General features: G+C 36.5%; 2 protein-coding genes across 2 annotated transcripts in view; one reads left to right on the top strand and one right to left on the bottom strand.

Annotated features, from left to right (window-relative positions):
* LOC126368072 (uncharacterized) overlaps nt 1–27844 on the bottom strand; it is a 158850-nt gene that overhangs the window by 111592 nt on the left and 19414 nt on the right. The gene's annotated exons all lie outside the window — the stretch shown is intronic.
* The window catches only part of LOC126368062 (uncharacterized), a 57813-nt gene continuing 52701 nt past the window's right edge, over nt 22733–27844 (top strand). The window contains exon 1 of the mRNA XM_050011937.1: nt 22733–23001. The gene's annotated coding sequence lies outside the window, so the exon portion shown is untranslated. The remainder of the gene's footprint in view (nt 23002–27844) is intronic.

Here is a 27844-nt window from a genome sequence, read left to right as displayed (position 1 = left end):
TTTCATAAAATAAACAGTTCAGTTTACCAGAATTACGATATTACGACTTCCGAATACATTCCGCTTAGGGTCCGTACTGAATAGAGGCAGCCAATCAGCTCGCGACACCAAACACTTCAGGACCCCGATACCGACCCCGCCGGCGTGATCGACGATTTCCCTCATTAAGCGCTTATCGCTATCGACCCACTAAGGGTTCGCGCCCAACTGGGCACCCTCAGGCCTGTTGTTTTAAACGTTGTACCGGGTGAGAGCCTTCAACGCTCCCCATTTGTCCGGCCAAGTAATTAATGCCATCTGCGGCAAATCAGCAATAAGTCACGTTAAAAAAAAATATAAAAAATACGAGCACTCCCTAGCACGATGGCAATTAAAATAAAAGCTGTTTTTTTTTCCTCTATAATCGCGGCGTGGAATGGAACAACGGGGAGCAATGGGAAGTAGTTAGGATGGAAACATAATAAATCATTCATTTTTAATTTTCACAAAATGACAGTAAAATCCACTAAGTATAGGTCCTACCTACTATTAAAATAGAACGACCAGTTCAGAACAAGTAGTGATTATATCTCAATAAAGATAACCTTTTACAATAGCTTCAATGACCGGTAAGAACTAGATTTGTCAAAGTACGTAAGCTAGTGTTGTAACGTTCATTAGCACAGATGTATCAGTCGAGATTAGCTCGATCGATTTTTTTCTATCTAACTATAAGCTTCGAAATTCCTACACAGCCACAACAGGTAAGTAAGTACAGAACTTCAACAGTAAGCGAGTTAGGGATTGTTCAATTTCCTTCTCGGTGCGAAATTCTATGGAGCATATAACGACTAAAGTTTCAGTTTAAAGTTAGTAGGAAGGAAGAAGGCCGATAGAATCTGTACAATGGCCGTCCAATTTCAATCGGTAGGGTTACTCCGCTCTTTGGTTTGTGATAGGTAGACAGATACTTACTATGAATATTTATACATTTTACTATAGGTACTCGTACTTATGTGCTGCCGACTAATGTGTACCTAGTCACGACCTATAAACTGCTAGGATTATCGTCATATAGCCAAAAACAAAGAACTAAGTACCAACTTGATTTGGAAATTTACTTACCTACTTTACAAATAATACTTACTTTATCATATTATGAATGAAATTCCTGCTTCACAATGAAACGATATATATATACCGGGTGTTAGTGACATCGTAACGAATACTGAAAGGGATGATTCAGACCATGATTCTGAGTTAATATCTAGTGGAATTTTCCGTCGCAAAATTCATGAAATTTTGAGTTTTGTTTTTAATTATTTTCAATTCCATATTGTGCTTTTAGCTGCATAGAACCCAAATTTCAATAAAAAAAACAATAATGACAAATTATCGAAAATTTTCGATGTAATGGAGACAACAGCTGCTCGAACGGGTCAACGGCCACACGCACCGCGCCGCGCGCCCCGCTCCGCACGCCCCGCTCCGCGCGCCCCGCGCCGCACGCCGGCGGCGCGGCGGCGGCGCGGCCTACAAAGTAGGCACTACGAACCGATCCTATTTCTTTCTCTGTCTATCGTAAATTATAAATTTATTTTATTCTTATTCTTAAATGGACGGATAATCAACAGGCATAAAATTTATGGAATACACGTCAATTTTAAGCAGAAATCTAAAACAACCGACAGAATTAAGTTACCAGCGAGATACCTTTTTGATTCGACCGGGTTATTCATTCATTTACTCATAGGAATCAGGGCCATTATCTACCTAAAACAGTTGAAACAGTAAATAATTGTATTCTTTGTTGTCATTAGAATAACTAACAACCAACTAACACAACCACCACAGATTAGGTAATTAGTTACCTACTATGTCAACCATCCACCAACTTAGTATGTAAGTACCTACGCAAAACCTCGCTACACAAAAATCGAAAATAAATAAATAAATAAATCTTTTAGATCAATACCCATTATTGTAAAAGCAAGACCTATCGGTACTATCGCTAGTATCGATCTAAATGTACTATCACTACTTTCGATAGTTTAGACAATTTTCAAGTTCAACAATTGATAATCTACCTATCGATAGTTCGGCAACTCCGCCGCGTAGGCAATGTCGGCATGTTCAAAGAAAAAAATTGTCCGAGTGGAGTGATCTTATTTTTCTTGTTACATGTTGGTACCGTACCGAGGTACTAAGTACTAAGTTATTCGTAGTTTTAAATCTCATTGTTAAATCATCAGTAAAGAACTAATTAAACCTATCCTGTTCTGTGTACAATATTCATGTAACGGCTACGTGCTTACATAAGTACCTAGTAGACGGGAGCAACGACTTAACGTACCTTCCGAAGCACGGATCATTTTACTTTCGGACAATCAGGTGATCAGCCTGTAACGTCCCAACCAAAGGCCTTATAAACAGATTTTTGTGATATGTCCCCACCGGAATACGAACCCGGACCCTCCGCATCCCATCGCTCAACCACTGGACCACATAGGCCAAGAAGGTTCTAAGACATAATTAAAGGATCCTGGGACGCAAGACCTCCGAGTTAGGGCTTGTTTGATCTGTCTTGATGGATACTCGGACGTGAATAGCCTCACGGATCAAGGGCAACGCGCGCCAATAAAGTAGGCATTACGAACAGATACTAGGTATTTCTTTGAGTTGATAGGTATCAAGTGAAGTTTCCTGTCGCCAAATTCATAAAAAAATTAGATTTTTTTCAGTCCCATATTGTTTTAAGCTGCATAGAACGCACATTTAAAATAAACAAATAAAAATTACTAATTATTAAATTTTATCAATGTCATCAATAATAATAATAACGTATCTACAACTTCAGCTATGCGCAGGTGAATAGCCGGCGCACGGGTCAAGGGCAACGCTCGCCAATAAAGTAGGCATACGAACAGATACTATTTCTTTCTCTGTCACTTGCACCATAAACATACTCTCTCTCTCTCTCTAGTCGTCGGCTCGACTCGGCCGCGGCCAGTGCGTCGTCGGCGCCCTTAGTCGGCGCCTTTGATGCTTTGCGCTAACGCCGCCGCCGCGCGCTTCCGCTCAGTCGAATATTAAGCTTGACCCGAATCGCGTGATGTTTTTCGAGGATATTTTTTTCGTGTTTGTGAGTGTTTGTTTCATTCTGTAAATGAGTAGTGTCGACTATGATGAGATCATAGACCATTTACTGCGCAAAAGTATGGAAGATTGTTGATGTTTATTAAAGAGCAAGGTGTTGTGTTTGTGAGTGCGTGTGATACCTACCTACCGCGGAGGAAACGCGATGTTGCATACCTACGTGACGTGACATGTTCTAGGGTACCTACCTAGGTACTTCATCCGAAGGAATAACAATTAAGGTAAGGCAAGAGTAGAGTTTTTATTGTTAATAAGTTAGGAACGTTTTAATAACTGGTAGGTAGGTACCGTGCGTGAAAAATCGTGGCAGTAGGTGTTCTACTTCAACAAACAACATTTTTAAACGTTGAACCACTACTAAGCATCTAAATACAAGAGAATGAAAACTCCTACCTAGATATCAACATCGTATCTCACACGCGTAACGTAGCCGCGCGTAAGTTTAGCGTCTGTGTGGCGCGTTGTTCGACTTACATTGCGGCACAGTAAAAATTGAAAATCTTAATTAAACATTTGCGACAAGAAAAACACCCACCATCGTTTTTAGTACAATAAAATAGGCGTTCCATTTTTTTTTTCGTTACGATGTCACTAACACCCTGTATTTTTGAAGCCAATAATTTATATTTTCCTATTCCTACTAAATCCTATCTAATCAAGTAAATATTGCGACCAGTAAATGTTATATACACAAATAAAGCGTATACTAAGCTTTTCACTTCTTAACACGTTCACTGTGTATGTACCACAAATGAGACAATAAATTTGAAACTCATACGTGCATGCCCCATATGTGGGGCACATTTTTTTCTGCCAATGAGTCTATGTACAAAAAAATCCAATGTTTTTATTGAAAAATAATATTGCACGTGAGAGGTTGATATCTTATTTTCAGTTGCACAGTAAACGTGTTAATATTTTGACGATGCCAATGAATCTTTTAATAGGTTCCACGTCAGGCGTTACATGACACAGTAATCAGTTACCTAGGTAGTAGGTACTTCTATTTGAGACATATCTCCACAAATTAAGTAATTTTACTCAACACTTGAAGTAATTACATAAATTACTTAGGTATCCCGTAAATTTAATTAATTAATGTAAGGTTAGCTAGGCGTAGATTACATCTCGCAGATGATTTTGTTTAGTAAGTAGATATAATTATAATAGTGATGGCGGAAAGTAGGTGCAATTATAAATAGGACCATACATATATAGGATTATACATACTTCCCGTTGTGGTAGGTAGATATAATTATTAGTAGGTACAATAATTATCAGTAGGAACATACATACATAGTATTATAATATCTATTTCCCTTTGTGTTAGGTAGATATAATTATTATTATTAGTGATGGCGGTACGTAGGTACAATTATAAGTAGAACCATACATACATAGGATTATACCTACTTCCCGTTGTGGTAGTTACCACGGAATTCAAGTTACTACGTACGTTCCTGATACACAACTTTCTTTTCTTTCAGTCTCATCAATGTCTTCATGCACGCTCGCCGATCTAGAGTAATCTTGACCAAACAGTCAGCGATCTTTCGATTTTATTATATAGAATATAATATTAGATATGTAATAAATTAGTTAATAGAAATAATCCAAATAGCGAGAAATTAGTTAATAAGGCTGTATTATATCACGTTCTCCTGTTAAAATTCCACTTGATATCAACTCAGAATCATGGTCTGAATCATCCCTCAAGTTTTCGTTACGATGTCACTAACACCTTGTATTCATGGAACAAATATTTTTATAGAAAGTTCTTTCTTATCCTGTGGGTTGAGAGGAGGAATACCAACCTCATCAGCCCTGGTGTCAGGGTTATTATTGAGCTGCCAAAGGCTCCTAACATAACTCGTGTAACGACTAGACGTCATTAAGTAGTAACCGGGACCAACGGCTTAACGTGCCTTCCGAAGTAGGTACGAATCATCTTATTTTCGGACAATCAGGTGATCAGTAACTAGAGATCACAAAGTGAGTAGTGAGTGAGTTTGTTTGCATTGCGCACTTACTTTTATATGCGCAAATGTCAGAAATCAGAATCCTTTATTCAACGTAATTATCATGGATAAACTTGTTGAAGGTCAATGTAACATTTTTGAATTTATGTCAAATTGCAATATTGCTTTTTTAGATGAGTTGATTTGATGAGGCCTTTTTCACCCCCTGGTCTTTATTTAAAATATCCTGGATTTGATCTCTTACAATAATTCTACCATTTACACTCGCATCATAAATATGTTCGTAAGTCTGCATGCTTTCATTCGTTCTTTCTACTTGCATATCCGAAATATCTAAACGTCGAATTCTCCTCACACAATCCTTTGCAACACTCCCTAATCACATTATTGCTTTCTGGAGGGTATCAATCTATATTATATTTTAAAAAATAAAAAAATAAAATATACTTTATTTCGGACAAATTTACATTATGTACTAACCTAAAATACAAGAAAGAAAATACTTAAAAGCTATAAAACACCATAATGGCACACGCTTAAAAAATGCTGATGGGTCCAGTGCTTTATAAAGCTACTGTCCCACCTTTATATATTTACCTATTATTAATTATACTTTGCAATAAGTATCTTTATTATTGCTATTGTTGTTGATAAAACACGTCAAGAAGTTGCTTATCTTGCTGAACATGTATAAACCGACAGAGCTAAGAATTGTGTCCATGACAGCTCAATTCTAAGGGCGCCGGGCTATAATCAACTGTCACCAAACGATTCATCGTAATAGTTTCGTAATAACGGCCTCTGTGGTCCAGTGGTTGAGCGTTGAGCTCACGATCTGGAGGTCCCGGGTTCGAATCCCGGTGGGGACATATTACCAAATTCATCTTTGTGATCCCCAGTTTGGTTAGGACATTACAGGCTGATCAGCTGATTGTCTGAAAATAAGATGATCCGCGCTTCGGAAGGCACGTTAAGTCGGTGGTCCTGGTTACTACTTACTGATGTAAGTAAGTAGTCGATACATGAGCCGTGTCAGGGGCCTTTGGCGGTTCAATAATAACCCTGACACCAGGGTTGATGAGTTTGGTAATTCACCTCACAACCCACACGATAGATGAAGATTACTAAACTTCTCCTTCCATCTCCTTCTATATATCTATATATATATTGTGGGTTGTGAGGTGAATTTACAACCTCATCAACCGTGGTGTCAGGGATATTATTGAGCTGCCAAAGGCCCCTGACATGGTTCATGTAACGATTACGGCTTAACGTGCCTTCCGAAGCACGGATCATCTTACTTTTTGGACAATCAGGTGATCAGCCTGTAATGTACTAATCAAACTAGGGATCACAAAGTGATTTTTGTGATATGTCCCCACCGGGATTCGAACCCGGGACCTCTGGATCGTGAGCCCAACGCTAAACCACTGGACCACGGAGGCCGTTAGAAGAAGTAATAATTTCATCTTATAACTAAGTACTGATAGTTGTTTTCTGCTTACTTGTAGCTCTGCGCACTACATTAGCTATGTTTATCACTAAAAAAGTAAACTAGTCCTATACTCTCACTTCATTGTATTGCGTAAAACACTCGTCCACGATTGTGCTCATGATAGGTATCTACTAAAGAACTTAAGTAGATATACTTAATGGTATTATTATTTGTATAAAGATAGCGTGTACGAATTTTGATGTGTCAATTTGAACCTTGAAACATCAATGAATAGAGGCGTCACTAGCTGATATCTGACATGAAAATGTTCGTTTCGGCATAAATTGCCTGTCAATAGATAGCCTTCTCACGCAACTGCTGATTCTTCGATATTGAGGTAGGTAGGTGTTTTGTAGGGTTGGCGAAAGGAATTTTCTTTTGTTAGTATATTTTTTGTTTTTAGGTACTTACCTTTTAATGGTCTTATAACATAATCCCGATACTTTTCTCAGACTTATTGTAGAGTTATTTTTTCCGTCCATCCGAGGGAAATCTACAAAAAATAAAAAAGTAATGTAGAGTTGTCACGGGAGATGTTTCATACTTGGCCGGAAGTCGTCAATACCTACTAAAATGTATGAAAATAAATGGGTAGTTTTCACGGTCAAAGATAAATTATGAAAATCTGATTACTAAATAAAGACAGATCTAAAGATGACAAAAACATTTTATTTTTGCTATATAACCTATTTATGAATTTTAATAAAGAAAAATTTAATAATAATTGCGACATTTTGTCTCGTTTTTCTTTGACATCACAGGTTGCTTTTTCATACAAAGTCCATAGTAATTTCGTGTTTTGACGTTTAGTAAAAAGTAACTGATTTGACTAGTTGGAAACTACCCAAGACATTATGTTCCCTTCAACATGTTTATTAAATAGGGAATGGAATGGTAACTAGACATCATTTGTTTCTTTTGTCGTAGGACTTCGATCACTACCGGGTTGTTTAATTTATACCCAATAGGTACACCATCCTATCACAAATACAAAAAAAAATTCTACAAACAACGGATCGACATTATATCTTTAAAATCACTTAAGTCAGGCTACCCATCAGCCCTGGTGCCTATCTAAGTGTCGATCGATGAAGGTTCAACCCTTTTCAAGAATAAAAGTCGCCTTGGGGAAGTGTATGTCGCGAAAATGCGTACTGAAGCAACATCTTTATTACTTCGCGTTCCCTTGATGCCTCTACGTGTAAGTATTTTCAATTCACCTTATCAAAATCTGATCTGAACATGAAGTGTTCTTGATTGAATTATCAAATTATGTGATCACGGCGGTAGCGTGATGTACAGTTGAATTGATTGTGTATACATGACTGATTTCATCGGGCTGGGTTGGTGCTGGGTGAACTTTGATTCGGGGGAAGTTCGATGGTTTGATTTTAGTATAAAGGTTTCGTTGAAAACCGCTTGCTTGGCCCACTTTTCTAGCTCGTGTTCTATCGAATCCAAAATCATACTTGGCCAAGTCATTTTTGCAATCATGTAACCCGTTCCTTACTATAAAGGTACATCTAACAGGGATCCATCACGTGCTCTAAAAAGTTCTGATTTGTATCGGAATAGCTCGATAGAATTTACTACTTATGCATGTTTTACCTAGTCTAAACCCTCTAGACTCATAATCGTAACTTAAACCTGTGGTTATAACATTTCACGGGTAACAGATGGCATCTATTCCATAAGTCAACCTAAAGACTAATTCACAATGATAACTTGAAAAATATTTTATTGAATTGAAATTTGTAAAAGTTTTTACTGTATGCAAATCTATCTCGAAAAATGCTTAAAAAATATCGCTTTGAAACGTGAGCTTGTTAATAAAGAGAATAAAAAACTTATTTTTAAAGATTTTGTTTTATACTCTCCATGTTGAACATAGGTTTCAGTAATTTTTAGGGACATTATACGGCACAGACAACGGTTTGGAATAAGTATTTTAGTTTTTTTTTACCTCACGTTATAACACCTTTTATTTCAAGCTACACGGCCTTAACTACCTTAATCTAAGTATACACACAAAAAATATTATTAAAAACTAACTTAAAAAAGAAAACCACTCATGTTGACACATTTTATAACACCCACTGCTAGGTAATTCATCCAGAAGCAGGTATAGGTCTTGTTTCTTCTTAAAATGTACAACAACTATCCTGTGCTCACAGCACTATCTCCTACCCAGGATGTAACCTTTACTATAAGTGTACCTACTTCATGTTATTACATGCAAAATGGTGATTTATGACAGGACCCTACATAGACCTTTTTGATCCTGAGGCCTCGGTGCAAGTCGTAAACTTGATAACTGTCGCAGATGCTGCCATTTGCTTGTCACTCCTGTTTTATTACCATATCTATGGGTGAAATCTTTCACTGATCTTTAATTTAAACTAAATTTCGGATCATCAAGAAACACTAAGTTATGGAAAATCAAAATTATATTTTTACCTAAAATCCTATCAGTTATGCTAAGTATCTGCCGTTTCGGATCGGAAAGTGAAATGGCTATTGAGAAGTGGCTTAATTCATCAACTTCATTTTTTTATAACTGTTGCATTTACTTAAACCTTCTGATATAATAAAGACCTATGTCTTGGCTGAAAATAGAATTGTGTTTAGGTATTTGCCATATTTGGTGGGGGACTGATGGTGTGTCATTGATTTTAATGCTAATTAATTCATATGCGATCAGATCTAGGTGAAGAGTACTCTAAACCGGCGAGCATGTATGGAGTCTTTTATGAGAGTGACGAAAGAGGTGGTTTGTAAGGATCGTAGTAAGTGGAATTCCATGATCTCTTCCTACTTCAACGGGAAATAGGTGTGAACTTATATATCTTATTAAGTATGTTATGTTATAATAAAATTAAAGCACATAATAACAGGTTCTTACAGCATTTAATTGGAGATATGAGACTCCCTATATTTCGACACTGTTGCAAGTGCCATGATCACGGGATGACTGATGAGATTGGAGTGGAGTAGGTAGATCCATAATTTTCTACGGGCAGACATATCTGTCTACCCTCTTTCTTTGCCGCTTGTTTATGTTTTTGATATCGGAATGTTCGGAACCATCTGAACTCGCACCAAACTCACTACGACAAACCCGAACCCGTTATTATGTGCTTTAATTATGATAATAACCGCGTAAACTTAAAACAATGTATGTTATGTTGAAAAGCTAATTAACAACAGATTAGTCAGCTATTTAAATAAGTTTAATATCCTATCCTCATCTCAGTATGGTTTCAGAAAAGGCTATTCTACACAAGATGCAATCCGGGACCTAACTTCCGCTATAGTAGAGGAAGTGGATGCGGGTAGGAAATGCATAGCGGTTTTCTTAGATCTTAGAAAGGCCTTCGATACCGTTTCTGTGCCCACTCTTGTAAACAGACTAGAAAGCATAGGGATACGAGGTACAGCTCTCTCTCTCTTTCGTAGTTATCTAGACGAGAGAACACAAAGAGTCAAGATAGATAGAAGCTACAGCGAAGAAGAGCTGGTCACTTTTGGGGTCCCACAGGGAAGTGTTCTCGGCCCAACTCTGTTCCTCATCTACATAAATGAATTATGTAAGCTTCGGAATATCGGGGGAAGGATTTTTACCTATGCGGATGACACAGCCATTGTGTTCACGGGTAGCTCTTGGTGCGAGGTACAAAACGTCGCTGAGAAAGGGCTTGTTAGGGTTTCAAACTGGCTAAAAGAAAATCTGCTTACATTGAACATTTCAAAAACAAACTACGTCTGTTTCTGCCCTAACCAAAGAACACAACCCGGATATGACTTTGCTATCAGACTACACAATTGTTCGGGTCCTGATCGATCGGATTGCGAATGTCAACTCTTAAAGAGGGAAAGCTGCACAAAATATCTTGGTGTCATGGTTGATCAACGACTTGATTGGCATTCTCAATCCGAGCTGATTATGAATAGACTGAGAAAACAAATGTGGATCTTTAAATCTCTTCGACATGTCATGACTAAACAGCTATTAACCAAGATATACGTGGCCCTTGCGCAGCCTGTTATCACATACTGCATCCAGATATGGGGCGGATTGAACAAAACGAAACTGTTGGACCTAGAAAGGGCACAGAGGTCTCTTATAAAAGTAATGTTCTTTAAACCTTACAGGTTTCCAACAGTTGATCTTTATCAATTAAGTAATCTTTTGTCAGTCCGCAAACTATACATACTTTACCTCACTCTAAACTGTCACAAGTTACTTCCATATGACCATACATTGCCTAGCAAAAGAAGGAACGACAAAGTGGCTCCTATGAGGACAGTCCGCACTGCTTTTGCTCAACGTCAATACGCTTGCCAGTCTCCCTTTGTATATAATAAAATAAATAGAATAATACAAATATATCCGCTACAATTTCATACTTGTAAAAAACTTGTTTCGGACTGGCTTCACACGTTAACCTACGATGAAGTAGAAAATCTCCTACTTAGGACTACATAATAGATCATTTATTTATTTATTTATTAATCATTTTGTTGGGAAACACACACACACACACACACACTCACACACACACACACACATATACACACGCACTCACACACGCACACTCACCCACGCAGATCATTTGCTCTCACACACTTTTTCTTTTAATTCAATCTTTTTTCTTTTTAATGTGTTTATATACCTATATATTTGCCATGTTTTAAAATCTTATGTATACCAAAGGGGAGTTGCGAGTCATTCCCAACACAAGTACTCTAGTTACTTACTGGGAAGTCTCGACAACAAACTTCGTTACAATTATGTGAAATAAAACTATTTTTATTTTTTTTATTTTTTATGTTATGTATGATATTTTGTGTGTATGTTATTCATAAAATTCTGTCAGTTAGGTTCGTTATTTAAACATTTGAAAATCACAAGCAAAGTGATTACTTGCTCTATGCGTCCTCTTTACTATGACGCACTTCAAAACCATAAGATACGTTTGTTGGTAGGTATATTCATTATTTTTATCTTTATTTCAAAAGAGTACCTTTAGGTGTTCCCGTTTCCTTCTGAATTGTAGTTTCCTATCTGTTTGTGTCTGTAGTGTCACAATACGATTCTGTGTCACAAAAAAGGTTTTGTTGGGTAACGTTTGAAAAGATATTTTTGGCCGTGTATTTGATAGTGATTGATCACCTGCCCTTTTATTGAAAATCAGCAGCGATGAATATCCGGAACGGAACGAAATGCCGCCTTCGAAATTGGATCCTTCTTAGGAGACGTAATAAGAGGTGGCGAGAGGTGGTGCGGGTTGAACATTTTTGCTGATCAAGGTGTTTTTTGAATCTTTGCCAGATTTAGTAGTTTTTTGGAAGGTTTTTATAAATATCTATGTAGATTTGGCATAGATTTGACATTGTTTTTAGTTTCTATAAAACTAGGTTCGCTTTTGTCGAATATCTTAGAGTCTTTAGTGACGATATGGCCTCAGGCGGGACATTTACCTACCAAGGATTTCCTTGGCATTTGCCTATTCACTCTAACATTGAAAACTTCAAGTAGAGTTACATTTTATTTACATTTCATTAAGTGTAATAAATCAGGACTCAAGGCGACTTCAAACCTGATAAAGTAAGTTGAGGCAAATACGAAAACTTGGTTCGGCCCAAGGCGTAGGCCGAGTTCGTGAGAGGCGTATGAACTGAATACTCGAATATTAATTTATAACAACATGCGGGTATAGTCAGCTAATTATATGCAAGTAAGAACTTTATTTCAAAGGACGTCGAGATGCGAGTATTAGGATAGTTTAGCGTAGAACAATTCATGAGCAATACCTATCATAGTATACACATTACCTCTAGAATCCTGCCGCAATAGGTACAACTACAGTGAAATTTTTCACAAAACTTAATGTGACATGGTACCAAAGTGTAAGTATACACATGCAAGAGGAAGGAGGAAGAGCACAGATTATTAAAGTATAGCTTTTTTTATGACGTGACTTATTGTAGATTTGCCGCAGATGTCATTAACTACTAGAGTAACACCCACGCACAATTACATCTTCCATCTATTATTATTCTGATCAAAATAAAGAGAAGCAATATAGGTAGCAACGTAATACGTATGTACATAATATAATCTAAATATCAAGCAACAAAGCTTTTGCCATTACATTGTATTTTAAAATAAATATGTACCTACCGGAGTAATGAGAAAATAGGTATTTATTTATTATGTATAGCTGTACAACGCCATCTATGTTGTTTTTGGTGAACGTAGCCTGGAAACTCCCTGATTTCGTAAAAGTAAAAAACTGCTTGAAAATAAAGTTGACATTACATCCCTACCTACTATTATATTTTTACTATAGGTACAGAGAAAAGTTTTAACACAGGTGCCGAAACGGCAACTTGAAAACGACTTGAACACAAAAGAACGTAATATTCTTTTGTAGCAAGCCACGAAATACCAACTCCTAATCAGACTCCGAAGAAGCGAGTATTTTCTCAACTGTGAATAGTTTGGTTATTTACGTACTTGTTCTTTTTTATAGTGTCTACTTGTTAAGCCAAGATTTTTTTTACAGTACAAAATTTTTATACGAATTAGCGCAGCTGCTGCGACGTAATATTAATAGGTGATACCTTTTTTGTTAAAGCGTAGCGCTGATAGTACTTTTCTACCTCATAAATATTTATTACAATAACTTTCGTAGTACGCCAGAGGCCCGTATTGTTCTATGTTTACAATAGGTACCTAGCAAAATTGAATAAATGCAATAATATCTAGACACGGTGTGCGTCAAGCTAGCGGCCTCAAAAAAAAAATGGGCACGAAAAAATAATTTGACCATACCAAAAAATAGTACTCTTATTGAAAAAAATAGTACCTGTTGTAAAAAAATTAGTACCATCACGGTTCTGGATTTACAGCCATGTTTTATTGCACTTGCTAGCTTGACGGTGAGCGAAATTTGGCGAGAGTTAACGACAAGGTCTTTCGCTTTGATTTAAACGCCAAAAAATAGTACCGAAATAGTACTCACCCCCTGCAAAATACCGAAATGAGTACTTCAACGGTTCCAAAGTTATAAAGGCAGTTCTTTGATCCCGCTGGCTTGACGTTTTGAAAATACCTATTATCTGGGGAACGCTTGCATACTTCAGTATGTAACTAATGTCAATAAACTCGTATGAAATAGTACTTCCTACCATCATAATTTTGATCCGATTCTCTTTGTAGAAATATGTTACAAAATCATCATAACCTATGCCATACATTTGTTGTAGATACAGTCACGTAGACAATTACATAACCTCACAATCTATTCGTAAGTATTGCCATCGCCAGTATTGCCATTTTGGAGGTCTACCCTACCATTTCTTTGCACTTCAGAGTGTTGCTATTACAAAAATACATACACCCATATGCAATAATTTTAATAGAAAATGGCTGCATGGGTCTAGTTCTTATTGAAAACAATCTGTGATTTTAATACATCATAATACATTTTTAATCTGCTGTTTTATTTTATAATTTATACCTTCATGTTCAATTTGTTACGGATCGAAGTGTTTGTTAATAAACAATTTGCAGTATTTGTAGAATAACTCAAAGAGTTTCAACAATGATATTACTTTCATCTGACAACATTCTTCTTGAGCATGTGTAATAATTTTGTTCGCGACTGTACCTGTCTTGATAAATGTATGACATAGGTTATATACCTTTTTGACATATTTCTACAAAGAGAATCAGGTCCAAATTATGATGGTAGGGAGTACTATTTCATACGAGTTTATTGACATTAGTTACAAACTGAAGTATGCAAGCGTTCCTTAGATAATAGGTATTTTCAAAACGTCAAGCCAGCGGGATCAAAGAACTGCCTTTATAACTTTGGAACCGTTGAAGTACTCATTTCGGTATTTTGCAGGGGGTGAGTACTATTTCGGTACTATTTTTTGGCGTTTAAATCAAAGCGAAAGACCTTGTCGTTAACTCTCGCCAAATTTCGCTCACCGTCAAGCTAGCAAGTGCAATAAAACATGGCTATAAATCCAGAACCGTGATGGTACTATTTTTTTTACAACAGGTACTATTTTTTTCAATAAGAGTACTATTTTTTGGTATGGTCAAATTATTTTTTCGTGCCCATTTTTTTTTGAGGCCGCTAGCTTGACGCACACTAGACACGCGGTAGCGTGTCAAGCCAAGTTCAGCAAGTAACAGAACTGGCGAGCAGCACCGTGTGTAATATTACACGAACCATTTGGAGCCACTTTTGATCCCCCATAATTCAAAAACACGTACACGTGTGGCTCATATATTGAGACTTGCGAGATACATATATGCTTTAAATTTCATAAACACATCATAAACGAATATTTAGATATTAACGTTCAAAAATCGTCATTTTTATCACTGACTTATAGATAGATCAAAATTCTAACCCAGTTCCACCTGATTCCAAATCACCAATAATAAATACCAATGATTCCTGATTCCAATGATTCTCTACCAAATTTTCTGGCATGCAGATAGGTAATCAGGCGAATACAAAGCCAAGTCGGACCTTAGGCCACAATATATTATCTTAAGTTATAAGAAGAAATTATATTTGATGTTGTTATAAATACATTTCAACACTGACTATTGAACTTGATACCCATTCAGTTCTCACTTCTTTTGTTGTTGAAGTCAACAACCAAGGCATACGTATATCATAATATTAAACTTGGCTCCTATTTCACATTTATGTTTTTGTTGAGATAAATAAATTTCAGGATTGACCACTGAACTTGGCACCCATTTAGATCTCTCTTCTTTTGTCGATGAAGTCAACAACCAAGGCATAGGTATATATAATATTGAACTTGGCTCTCATTTGACATTTATGTTTTTGATGAGATTTAAAATATACGTAAGTAGTTGTGGTCGACATTGTATTCAAATAATAATAATGATTTATTTCTGACAAAGAAACCATACAAAATAATGCATTTACAGAGCTAGACAAAAAACAAAAATGGAACACTATTAAGTAACAATTACAAGTAAGTATTAGTATTACTAGTTCTTATACAAAGATTTTTTCGACGTGGCATAGGTTAGGTTTGCCTAATGGCATTAACTACTTGGCCGGATGTTGTTGCACCGTCCCGCATCCAAGTTTTTTTATGGCTGATTCCTGGTAGTGGTTGCCTGGAAGAAATTGCTTCAGAGCAATAAAGCCGCCCATTTGTACTGTTGCTAAATGCTTGATTTAATTTACTTTGAAAATACTCAAACGCGCTACAATAGGTAAGAAAATTAGAATACTCATAAACACATATTTGAATATAGTTTTACTCTAATCAGGCCCTAACCTAACATGGGACCCAATTCAATCGACTATTGTCTCCGTAGTTCCACGTGTCAGCCAAATTAGATTCATACAGCCTTATCAATACAAAAATATTATAACGGCGAAAGTAACTGTCTGTTTTTGTGGGTAATTTAAATGAAAATTTGCAAATTTAATAGTACAAAATCCAGATACATAACAATAAAGTATTGTATTATTATTATTACACAGGTAATACAAACCCACACCATCCCCATCCGCCAACCTTCCTCTCACCATATATAATTACGTGTCATATTTTAAGAACTTCTAGGGCCCTGTGCCGATGATTTTCTTACATCTGCTTTTCCTCGGCTATACAGGTTGTGAGAAGCTGCAATAGTTTTAGTCGTATGAAATGTTCGTTATGTAAAAATCGACGATTCCAAGTATAACTATGTTACCTATTGAATAAAGATATTTTTGAGTTTGAATTGAATTTGCATATACCTACCTACGGATACCTACGGTCGTAGAGTGTGTTCGATAATTATAACCAAACCTCACAGAAGAAGTCGCAGACAGCAGGCTGGTAAGGTTGTCTCTAACCGGTACATTGCCTATATTTACACCTATACAGATACTTAATCAACAGCAACACATAAATCATATTTGGTTCATAGGATAATTGATATCACGTGTTTTTCAGGATCTGTGTTAAGGTTAATGGCAAAAGGTTTGCCTTCTTTTCAGTTTGTTTCTGATAATATGTGTTTGATTCTGGTAAGTAATCATTAAGTACCACGGAACGCACTGAGCTGAGTTGATCAATAATGACTCAAATCCAGAATGAAATCTGCTCCCAAGAGGGAAGTATAACTCGTAATAAAACGATAATAAAACAAACATGTTCTTATCAAAATTTCTTACCTAAGGCCTCATAAACTTTATTACCCAATAATACGTAGGATAAATACATGAATGTATGGAAGACGTGGCGTATAGGTCACATTCCATTGAATTCGTGAAGAGATTTATCATGACATTTCCCCGAGACATAGCACATGCTCATAATGGAAAATGTAAGTACTGCTGGCGTGTGACAGCCTTTCTGAATACATACGTGATTGTTAGGCGACTCGCGTAGAGAATTTTGTAAGTACAATAACATGAGTAATACTGGGAGTCTTGAGAGCCGTCGTAGTTTAGTTGGACGAATGCTTGACTTTCACTAAAAGGTCGTAGGATCAAACCCAAGGACGCGCCTAAAGCAATGATTAATATGAAAGATATTTTCGCATTCATGTTTGGATCGTTAAATGATTATCACATGCTCAATAGTGACAAAAACATGAGGAAACCTACTTTCCTGACAAATGCTTTCGGAAGTGTGTGACCTAACCGGTCAGCCTTTTAAAATTAGACTACGAAGAAGGTGTCCTTAGTAAAGGTGTAGTACGGTCTACTCCTCTGAACTGGCGGCGCGCGTGGAAGAAACGATGAATGTGGAAGAAGCAAGAGAAGTGTGCCAGGATTGAAGCAAATGGAATGCCATAGTCTCTGCTTACTGCGGTGGGAAATAGGCGTGTTTTTATGTACGTATGTATGTATTTACGTTAGCATCAACTTTCTGGTCTTAGAGAAAGCTCGGTGACGCGTGGGAAGGTAGTTCATTATGCAATGAATTTACATCTGACTACCCGCCTACTTCAATATATTATAGCATATATTATTTTTATGTAATGTTATACATAATTCAAAACAGAAAAAATCAGACGAACTAATATTAAAATCAAGATTCATATAGAAAACGCCTATTTAGGTACATTTTCCAACAACACAATTTCATAATACCTGGCAAGATGAAGCAGCACAGGACAGCTCAAAGACAACTGCTTAGCCCAACACTGGGGCGTAAAATACACAAGCTCGCGAAAATTATATCCCCATGGGATAGGCCGAGGTTCATCCATCGTAAGAAGAACTAAGTAAGTACCCACATCTCACCGAGCTTTCTCTATGTGACAGGTGGTGAGCCGTATCGCCGTCTATAATGGTCAAGCCAACTGTGTAACTTTGTGTGCGCGTGTGCCTGTGCGCGTGTGTTTGTGTTTATGTAAGTGTGTTTGTGTGAGAGAGAGTGTGTGTGTGAGTATGCGTAAATAGGCTATGAAAAAGAACACAATCACCCATTAATTTATTAGATTGCGTCGGCAGCGTCAACCAGGTGTGGCATAAAGTATCTGTTACGAAATTCGTGGCATTGGAAATATAATTGACATCCCATTTTTGTTTACGTTCGACATTTAAATTTTTGATTTCATCCAATTTTATTTTTCTGTGACTGTAATAAATAAACCATTTTTTTTCGTATTTAAGCTAACAGCCTCCGTGGTGTAGTGATTAGAGCGTTGGGTTTACGATCTGGAGGTCCGGGGTTCCATTCCCGATGGCAACATTGTCGAAATCACTTTGTGAGACTGTCATTTATTTTGTAAGGACAGTCGTGAGGCACTTGAATCCCCTGATTCTCTGAAAAAGTAACATGAATCCGTGCTTCGGGGGGCACGTTAAGCCGTTGGTCCCGACTATTAGCCACAAAATACCTCGAAGCGACTGCCTGTCTGACATTCCAACCTGTGAAGGGTAAACCAGCCCAATAAATATTAAGTCACATACCTCCGAAAATGCATTTCTCGGGAATGTGGGAAGGTGTGCTGAGCACGTTATAATCACTTATGATCCAAACATGAATTCGAAAACAAATTCGACAATCATTGGGATCCTGCGACCTCAAAGTGCGCAAGCGTCTACCAACTGGGCTACCACGGCTCCTATACCTGTAGAATAAGTAACAATGTTAAAAGTCTATTGTAATTCGATTACTACTACCCGCGCAAAATTCACGCACGAAAGAAACGACTTGTGAATATAAATCCATAATTCCGCCACAATTTTCTTCCATCATAAATAAATCACTTGCATATGCATGCGGAATTTTCGCATGGTAAGATTTCGCTTTTCCTTGGTAATTGATTATACAGAATTTTGGAGGGAGCATGTGAGCCGGCAGCTTATTAGCATATAATTTGCGGCTCTTACCCTTGTACAACAAGCAACGAAAATAATGTATAACAAGCCGAAATTACGCTTAAATCCTTCATGAGTTTCACTCCCACGTGAGAAGCTTTTAAGTGCTAAATGAGATATGTTTTTATTTTAAGTGTAAAGAGGATTCGAAATAAAATGTATACCATTTTCTATCATTTTGTTTTTAGAGAAGGCAACTGACTAGGAAGTTTGAATTTTACATATAGAGCCTTCCGACTAAGTTATAACCTTAGACGTAAAAAGGTAGAGGCATAATAAAAACAACCTGTGGCGCAATATATATTGTGCTCATTTTCACACGTCAATCTTTATGAAATTATATAGTTTGTTTAAATATTTAACAACAACATAGCATCAGGCTGGTATCCCCGAACGAGTAGGCAGAGCTGTTAGTAGATGTGTACAGTCATGAGCAATATCATGTACCCATTTTAGAACCCTGTCGCACTATCATATTTGACATTTAATGAGACTAACGATTTTATTTGTCAAAAAAGTTAATGTGACATGGTTTCCAAGTGTATACATATTAGTACTCATGACCCCACCCACCCACTCCATGCCAGCTATGTTTAAGTCCCATGTAACTTTTATACATTTACTGCTGGACACAGGCTTCCCTTCATCGAATGAAGGGAGGTATAAAGCCTACTTCACCACGGTTTGGTGAAGAATCACCTAGACTCTAGTGAATATAAAAAATACGTTTCCTAAATTCAATTGGTAATAGAATCCGAGATTCCAAAATCCGAGGCATTCCGAGGTTTGGAACATAGCTGTGTATTAAAAAATATTATCCAAGAGGCTAAAAAGATATTTAATCACGGAACTCAGTTACTGTAAGCTTTTACCTTTTCAATTTTTAATATACTCTTTCATCTCATATCTCCTTTGTTCCTCAGTTTTCTTTAAAACAAAGTGCCGGTGGGTGGGCTTTTTCCTCATCCAATTAATTAATTATCGCCTCGTTTAGATACCCAAAAATATTTACCTTGGGCGACCGTGAATTCAATTAAAACACCTAGTTAAGAAAATTAACAGAAAGTTACAAATTTGAAATATTTTTGTCTCAATAAAAAGTCCTTTTTTATTTGGGACGGTTCGTTGCTATCAAATTAAAATTTCAAGCAACCTAATTAGATACTTCCTTTTATTTAATAATATTAATTAATTGTCCATTCTGATATGATGAATGACATAATTAATTAGTTGATCATCCGTCACTATACGATTCGTCATAATAATATCCATCGGAATTCGTATCGTAAGCTCCTAGTTGTTTTCTGATTAGCTCTTCTCATCCCATTACGATTAACTGACGAAAATGTATATGTGTAATAATGTTTATATAGCGCCGCTTTAAACTTCTTCTTATCGCTTCGCTTTAAACTGAAAACCACGGAAGCGCCTTCTTAACAAAACCTTGCAATAGACAAGCTTTTTTCAATCCAAGTAAAAAATGGTGTTCCAGTTTTTACACGGGTTGAAATTAATTGAACGACACTGAGCTTTTGTTGAATAAAATCACATCAAAATCTGATTTTTTAAGAAGGAGCTCACCCGAGTTTCCCTACAAGGCGATGATATTGATTATATATACAAAACTGTCATGAATCATACAACCGTCTGGACCCATTTCTCTGAATAGCATCTCCAAGAAGCGTTAAGGGCGCTTGAAACCACAGATATAGCTGGCTCCTCTGTAGGAGGTCTCATATGTATTACGCCGCCCACTCACTGCCGTATGACGTAATTGCTTCAATTTCAGTGATACCTCTCAATTCACAAGCATACTTAGACCATATATTGTGTCATCCATATTCTCTGTGGTAGTGTGGTGGAACATTGTGAGGAAAACCCACATTCCCGAGAAATGCATTTTCGGAGGTATGTGACCTAACCTGTAGTGGGCTGGTTTTTCCTTCGCGGTTTAGAAGGTCATTTTTTTTTGACGTGACTTATTGTCGATTTGCCGCAGATGGCATTAACTACTTGGCCGGACAAATGGGGAGCGCTGAAGGCTCTCACCCGGTACAACGTTTAAGACAACAGGCCTGAGGGTGCCCAGTTGGGCGCGAACCTCGGCTCAGGGCGTCGTCTGAGAGGAAAAATATTTGAAGGTTTAGAAGGTCAGACAGGCAGTCGTTTCTATAAAAAAACCGGATCTGTCAAATCTTCAGGTTAGGTAAGCGGACCCTGTGAAAAACGGGATAATGCTAGGAACATGATGATTATCTGTGGTAGAGTGAGTTATTAATTTATTTTAAGTGCAGTTTCCACTTACTTAGTTGGCCTGACTATTATTGACGGCAGCGTTACGTCTATCACTTTGGTCTTACAGAAAGCTCGGTGAAGTGTGGGTCCTTCATCTTATGTACGGTACCTTCATCATGCGATGGATATACTTCTGACTACCGCAATTGGTGAGTGTATGTGTGTGTGTTCTGTCTTACCTGAATTGGGAGATAAGAAAATATAAAAGGTAGATAATAGAAAACAGTACGTTCAGCTGCTAATCATCTCGGCAAGCAGAGCGGAGACGTGCGGAACTACAGGAAAAGAATGAGTGAGAAAGTATCCTTCTCTCCTTAAAATATTCCTGTCGCTCTCTTCTTCGCAGTAATTAGTAGATTCTTGCACATTTCCGCTGTACTCCGTTCCGTTTCTATACAAATATAGTGTCTTATATGAGACAATGTGACACTTATTTTACTACTCTTCTACGAATTGTAACTGTAAGTTGTCTTCTTTCACCTTGTGCCTCCCTATCCACTTAAGTAATACATTCGTGAGTTGTGTACATTTGTAACTAATCCGTGATCTCGCCATGAAGTCTTAACCATACAAAACCAATACCATGATAATCTATATTGTGCAAAAATAAAATTAATTCAACCAACCCGTGTCAATATGATGTTGTAAGCCATAAAGCCTTACATGACGTTTTCATCAGGCACAAATTGTAGCAAAAAACGGAGGAAAAGTCCCCTTTAGCTTACAAGGCTACACGAGAGCTTACAAATATTTAATGAGAGTATCTCTTCTTCTTACGGGGTATTTAGCTACATTTTGCGTTAAAACAAGAAATGCGCGGATATTGCCCTTGGGTTTAGTATCAACGTCTTTCGGTATAGAGCACATCTAATTAGTGGGAAAGGTGCTGGAGTTTAATTAAATGCGAGAGTATGCTGATTATATTTTTCATATAAAAGCATCGCTGTGGTATGATAAGCATGATCATAAAGCTCATGCAATCTTCATACAAAATAATTTATACAAGAAATCATTTATCATAATTACTTTAAAAATGTCTACTTTTATTATAACATTTTAACTTCTCTACATTTTCAGAATTTAGTAAAGTTAATTCAGCATTAAAAATATTTAGCGCTATTAATATTTCTTCTGTATAAAATGTCTCGCTATAAATATTAATCTATTTAAATAGAACGTAAACAGATTCCATTTTATCCTAAAATAACATTTACTTTTACGCCTACATTATTCTAGAAATGTAGTCATCCATTAAGGAAAAAAGATTTTTATTAAGAAATAATTTATTTAAAGGCTTTTTAACCTTTTACCAACACCCATTAGTGCCAATATCAAAAGCGTGTCGCAAAAAATACTTTAGTATTAATTGTCGCGCGATCTCGCAAATAACAAGGCGTTTTAGTTGCACTTACGCCGCGAGTGGCGGTCGATGAGAGGGAACATCGGAGGGGCGAGTCTCAGTGTGCCCGCTGGAACAACCCGCGCCGCTCGTCCGTATCGCGAGACATGAAACTTTCCCTACAACGCGCTACAGGTGCCCAATGCTACACGTTCGCATAACCCACTGTCACGCGAAGGGTTAACTGTACACTAAACACTTTGACGCAAACGCCGATATGCCCCGGTTATGTTCAAGTTTTATGATTAATTATGCGTAAACTTCAACTGTTGTTTCACGTTTTCGCGTGGGATTTCATTGGTAAGTTTTATTTTTTGTAGTTAATATACTTAATACTTATAAAAGTTTTAGAAACTTAGCTTGTATTACCTCCTCCCCTTATCTTGTGGTGCCTCATTAATGTTACATTAGACTTGAAACTTAAATATAATATTTCTCTTTAACTTGGCTAAAAGCCATTTTCATCCATTTTAAAGCTCAAGTTAGGCACGAAAAGTTATAAAAAACTTGATAGATCATAAAGGTGTGTTTCGCGTGACCGCCTAGTGCGCATGACCTGCGCAAGAGAAACTCCAAGTAACTATCTACATATAAAGCTCTGTCCTACCTGCCTGCTATACGTAATAAGGTTGAAGCAAACTTTCCTGTGACCTAGATTTTGTTTTCAGTCTTCTTAAGAACAAGTTTAGAAGCAGTCATGTGTAAAGTCGGAAGAGTTGTCTCCTAGATGATTAAAAGATGAAAATAACATCACGTAACATGCTACGCCGTAGCATATTGCTACGATTCGTAGACTACACTACGAAGTGTGCCTTGATAATTTATTGTAAATTCAAATTCAAAAATAATAATAATATCTTTATTAAATAGTTACACCTTGATACGTCATTTTTACATAGCGAACGTCTCATTCGCCTAAAACTACTGCAGCTTCTTACAACCTGTATAGCCGGGGAAAAGAATCTGCAAGAAAAACCTCGGAACAGAACCCTAGACGTTCTATAAAAAAACATAAAATATTGTTATACAATTTAGTAGTTTGGTTGCTAAATGTTTAATATTGTATTTAAAAGAGAAACACAAATAATAGTCGAATATTAATAACTTAAAAGATTTACCTACTTATTGCTAAATAAACGTAAAGTTTACATAACTGTTATTGAAATTGGATTAATTAATTATTTCTGTAAGACCGTGCTTTGAATAATGTAATTGATGTTTTTGGTTTATTTGGGGTAAATGGCGGAAATAAATTCTCGCAATAAAGGTTCTGAATACTAATTAAGTAATGTGGTTGAATGAATCAGATTCAACTTTAGCACAGAACATAAACTTTAAGGACACGTACAATATACGATTATTGCGGAAAACATTTTTCTTTCTTTTCTTGATCGATTAATAATTATTTTTTATTGCGTAGGATTTTCTATGAAGCACCCGACACAAAAAATATAATATATATAATTTCTACAAAAATATTTGTTCCATAAATACAGGGTGTTAGTGACATCGTAACGAAAACCAGTTGATATCAAGTGGATTTTGTTCAGGTGTACGTGATGTAATACAGCCATATTAATTATTTTGTCAATATTTGGATTATTTATTTATGTTATTTATTAATTACATATTTAATATATCTTCTATATATAAAAGCGAAAGGTCACTGACTGCTCATCACGAAATCTCAGAAACTATTGGAGATAAGAGTCTGAAATTTTGAATGGGGGAGGGGGTACTTTTAGGATGTTCTTTAAGACGGGACATTGCAAAATATAACGTAACAACCCCTAAGAGGGTAAAAAGGATTGGCAATGTTTGTATGAAACTACTATATTTGTAGGGTTTCATGCGAACATTGTCGCGGGTAACAACTAGTAAATGTACCTAAAATAGCAGATTTTATGGTGGCTGGCGAACTCAGCATAGTTTGGGAGTTGTTTGGTTCAAATCTTATTCTATTGAGCCTCCAAAGGCCCTAGCCATGGCTCATATAACGACTACATATCTACTTAAGTAAATAGTAGCCGGAACTGATGACATAACGTGCCATCCGAAGCACCTTACTTTCAGACAATCGGGTGATAAGCCTCTAGTGATTTAACCAAGCAAGGGATCACGAAGTAACTTTTGTGATAATTATGTCCCTACCAAGATTCTAACCCAGGACCTCCAGACGCAGAGGCACTTACTACATAAATAAATAATACTGTAGGCACTATAGAACTAACCTACTAAGAAAGTAGGTCAATATCAAGTTTAATTTAAAATTTGTTAGGGGTGGAAGCAGATGCTTTTAGGGGAACCCTTGATCCCCCACCCTCGAATGTCTGCTTCTGTAAATATTAATATCTACTTGCGATATATATAAGGACGAGACAGTCCATTTAAACGACTCCATATGCAGAAAGGCATATGTCAACAAACCCAGACCTGAGATAAATATTTTTACTTAGAAATATTGAGCCTTAAACATAACTGGCGACGTGAGGGTGTATACCACAGATCATAGAAACAAGAGAGATAAGTCCGTAGTATAAATTACATGAGTCCCCGTGTCGCATGTTAACTCACGTTGGGGTTAGAAGCGGCTGTACCAAGACATTTCTGGCTGGAGGTTACATCATTTTATTCGCCGTTCATTCCGTAGTAACACAAGCGCTAGCTGTGGTTGCGAAATACCAAAGAGCACTGAATGACGTCGCCAGTTGTACGATCGTTGCTTCAGTAAATCATTTAAAATACCTTGTTCCAAGAATATTTAATAGTATCGAGTTCGAAAATTAATGTTGTAGTAAGCCAATCTTTAAAATTAAATTAAAGTTGTTTTTATTGAACTCATTGGTGAACATATTGAATAGTTGGTAGATTTGTAGCATTTAAGAAATAAGTTTAAAACTTGCTGTAATAGATATAAGTAAGTAAATAATGAGTGCATGATTTCGCCAACAAACTGTCTTTCAGTTTGGCGAATGTGTTTAAAATTGTAAACGATACTTCTATTGTTATAAAATAAATTAAAAAAAATAAAATTCGTCTCGTGCATATTTTGGTCTTCTCTCTGTAATGTACATATTAAGTATACATCTCTGCCTACAGGCGTGATACCATATTATTATTATACTGTTCAAAATATTACCGCACCCGGGAATTTAATGGAGACTCATTTACACAGCTTTACTAAATTTGTCTGTCGTTACTTGAACTCTTTGACAAATTATTTGAAATGCTATTTAGTTTAATTAAAAGATTTATTTGTTCCCTTTTCTTAATTTTATTATCTCTCTCAGCGTCTCCTTGGCATTTATTATTCCCATCTGATAATGGGGCCTTATCTCTCGTTACGTTAATAAGTAGGTACTTCTGGTTTCTCTTGTCTTGTAGGTCAGCTATAAGAAATGTTCTGTGAAATGTTTATACTGTTTGACTTAATACAGACGAAGGACTAGTAACATGTCATTAAAGAAGCTCATCATAGTAATCATCGCCTATCATTGCAAATTGACGTAAGTCTAGTTGTGCATTTATTACTCTATGACCATTTACCCTAAAGAGGTTCACGGGATGCTTCTTATAAGGATTTAAATAATCTGTTTTTTAGTTTTTCTATAAATGATGCAGTAAACGTATATATTTTCTAGCCTTGTCTCATTACTATTCGCGGGTTTCTATTATAAATATTTATATATATTTTGTTAGGAGGTACATAAAATATAACCAAGCTGCCTATTGCCTAGCACGGGCTATAATAACATACGTGGCATAATAATTCTACAACAAAAGAAGGGTGCGCATAAAAAAGTGTAATACAATAAATATTCCTCGCACTTGCATTATTTATTGGGCTTCGGTCGCGAGCTATTGAATATTCCCTTTCACAAATTTGAACCACCGTAACCGAGTTTTCTTTTAATAAAATATGAAATTGTATTACGCAAATGTCGAGTAAAGTGAAAAAGAAAAATAAAGTCTTTAAGTGCTTTCGGAATTGATTTTAGTCGATTACAATTTATAATTGGAACAAATTAAAAAATAATTGGCCTACTTTTATGAATTCTACTACTGAAGAGCTTAGTTGGTAACACACATAAACTACCTATATACGTCCGTGGTGGAGTATGCTCCATACCCCCTCCGGTTGATTGAGGGGAGGCCTGTGCCCAGCAGTGGGACGTATATAGGATGTTTACAGTTAGTCGAAGTGGTTATTGTGAGGGCTGTCCATCCTTATTCATAACGTTATAAATTAGTAGGCCCATTACGTTCATGCATTAAGCTCTTTACAATTTATTTGGTCCGAAAAGAGGCAGTAATTTCAATTTGGTTGTTAAATTAGTCGTTTGGAATGTATTTTACGCTCTACATTGCTCAAGAACTGGAGCAAGGTTGACAAACAACTTTGGCAAAGTTTGCACCTATTTTTCTCTATATACAGTTACTCATGTTTAGAAATAATTATGTCTTCTTACCATATTCATAATCTGTATGTCTAAGATTAACGTGTTAAGGAATAGTTTATTCAGGAGATCTCTATGAAAAATATTTTTTCGCAAATTTCAACATCTCTACAAATTATGACTTATGTCCTATTCTGATACTTATATAAATTATTATCATTGTAAAATTTCATTAAAATCTGTTCCGTAGTTTTTGCGTGAGAGTCACAAATATACATCCATATATCCATAGACCTCGTATAAGCAAAATAGATAACCAATCTCTGTAAAAAAGTGACCGCGGCGCATTTTGTCACTTTATTTGAACAGCCATAATATTTTAATTTGAGGGAACGAACTTATACTATGTATATAACGTAATGTATACGTATTAACAACAGGATTCGGATTCTTTTAAAAAAAGTTCCTTAGCGAATGTGAGTCTATTTGTTTGTGTAATGTTAGTGATACATCCTCACAAACTTTCGCGTTTATGATATTAGTATAATTGTTCGCATTCACATTCCCGAGAAATGTATTTCCGGAAAATATGAAGGGAAAACCAGCCTAATTTAGATTAGGTCACATACCTCACGGGTTGGAAGGTCAGACAGGCAGTCGCTTCTATAAAAAACCGGACCTCTCAAATCTAAAAAACGGGATAATGCTATTAGGGAGATGATAATTGAATGTTTCACAAGATGACC

The sequence above is a fragment of the Pectinophora gossypiella genome, chromosome 7 (assembly GCF_024362695.1).
Source record: "Pectinophora gossypiella chromosome 7, ilPecGoss1.1, whole genome shotgun sequence".
In the NCBI taxonomy this organism is placed as follows: domain Eukaryota; kingdom Metazoa; phylum Arthropoda; class Insecta; order Lepidoptera; family Gelechiidae; genus Pectinophora; species Pectinophora gossypiella.
This window is presented reverse-complemented; position numbering and strand designations above follow the sequence as displayed.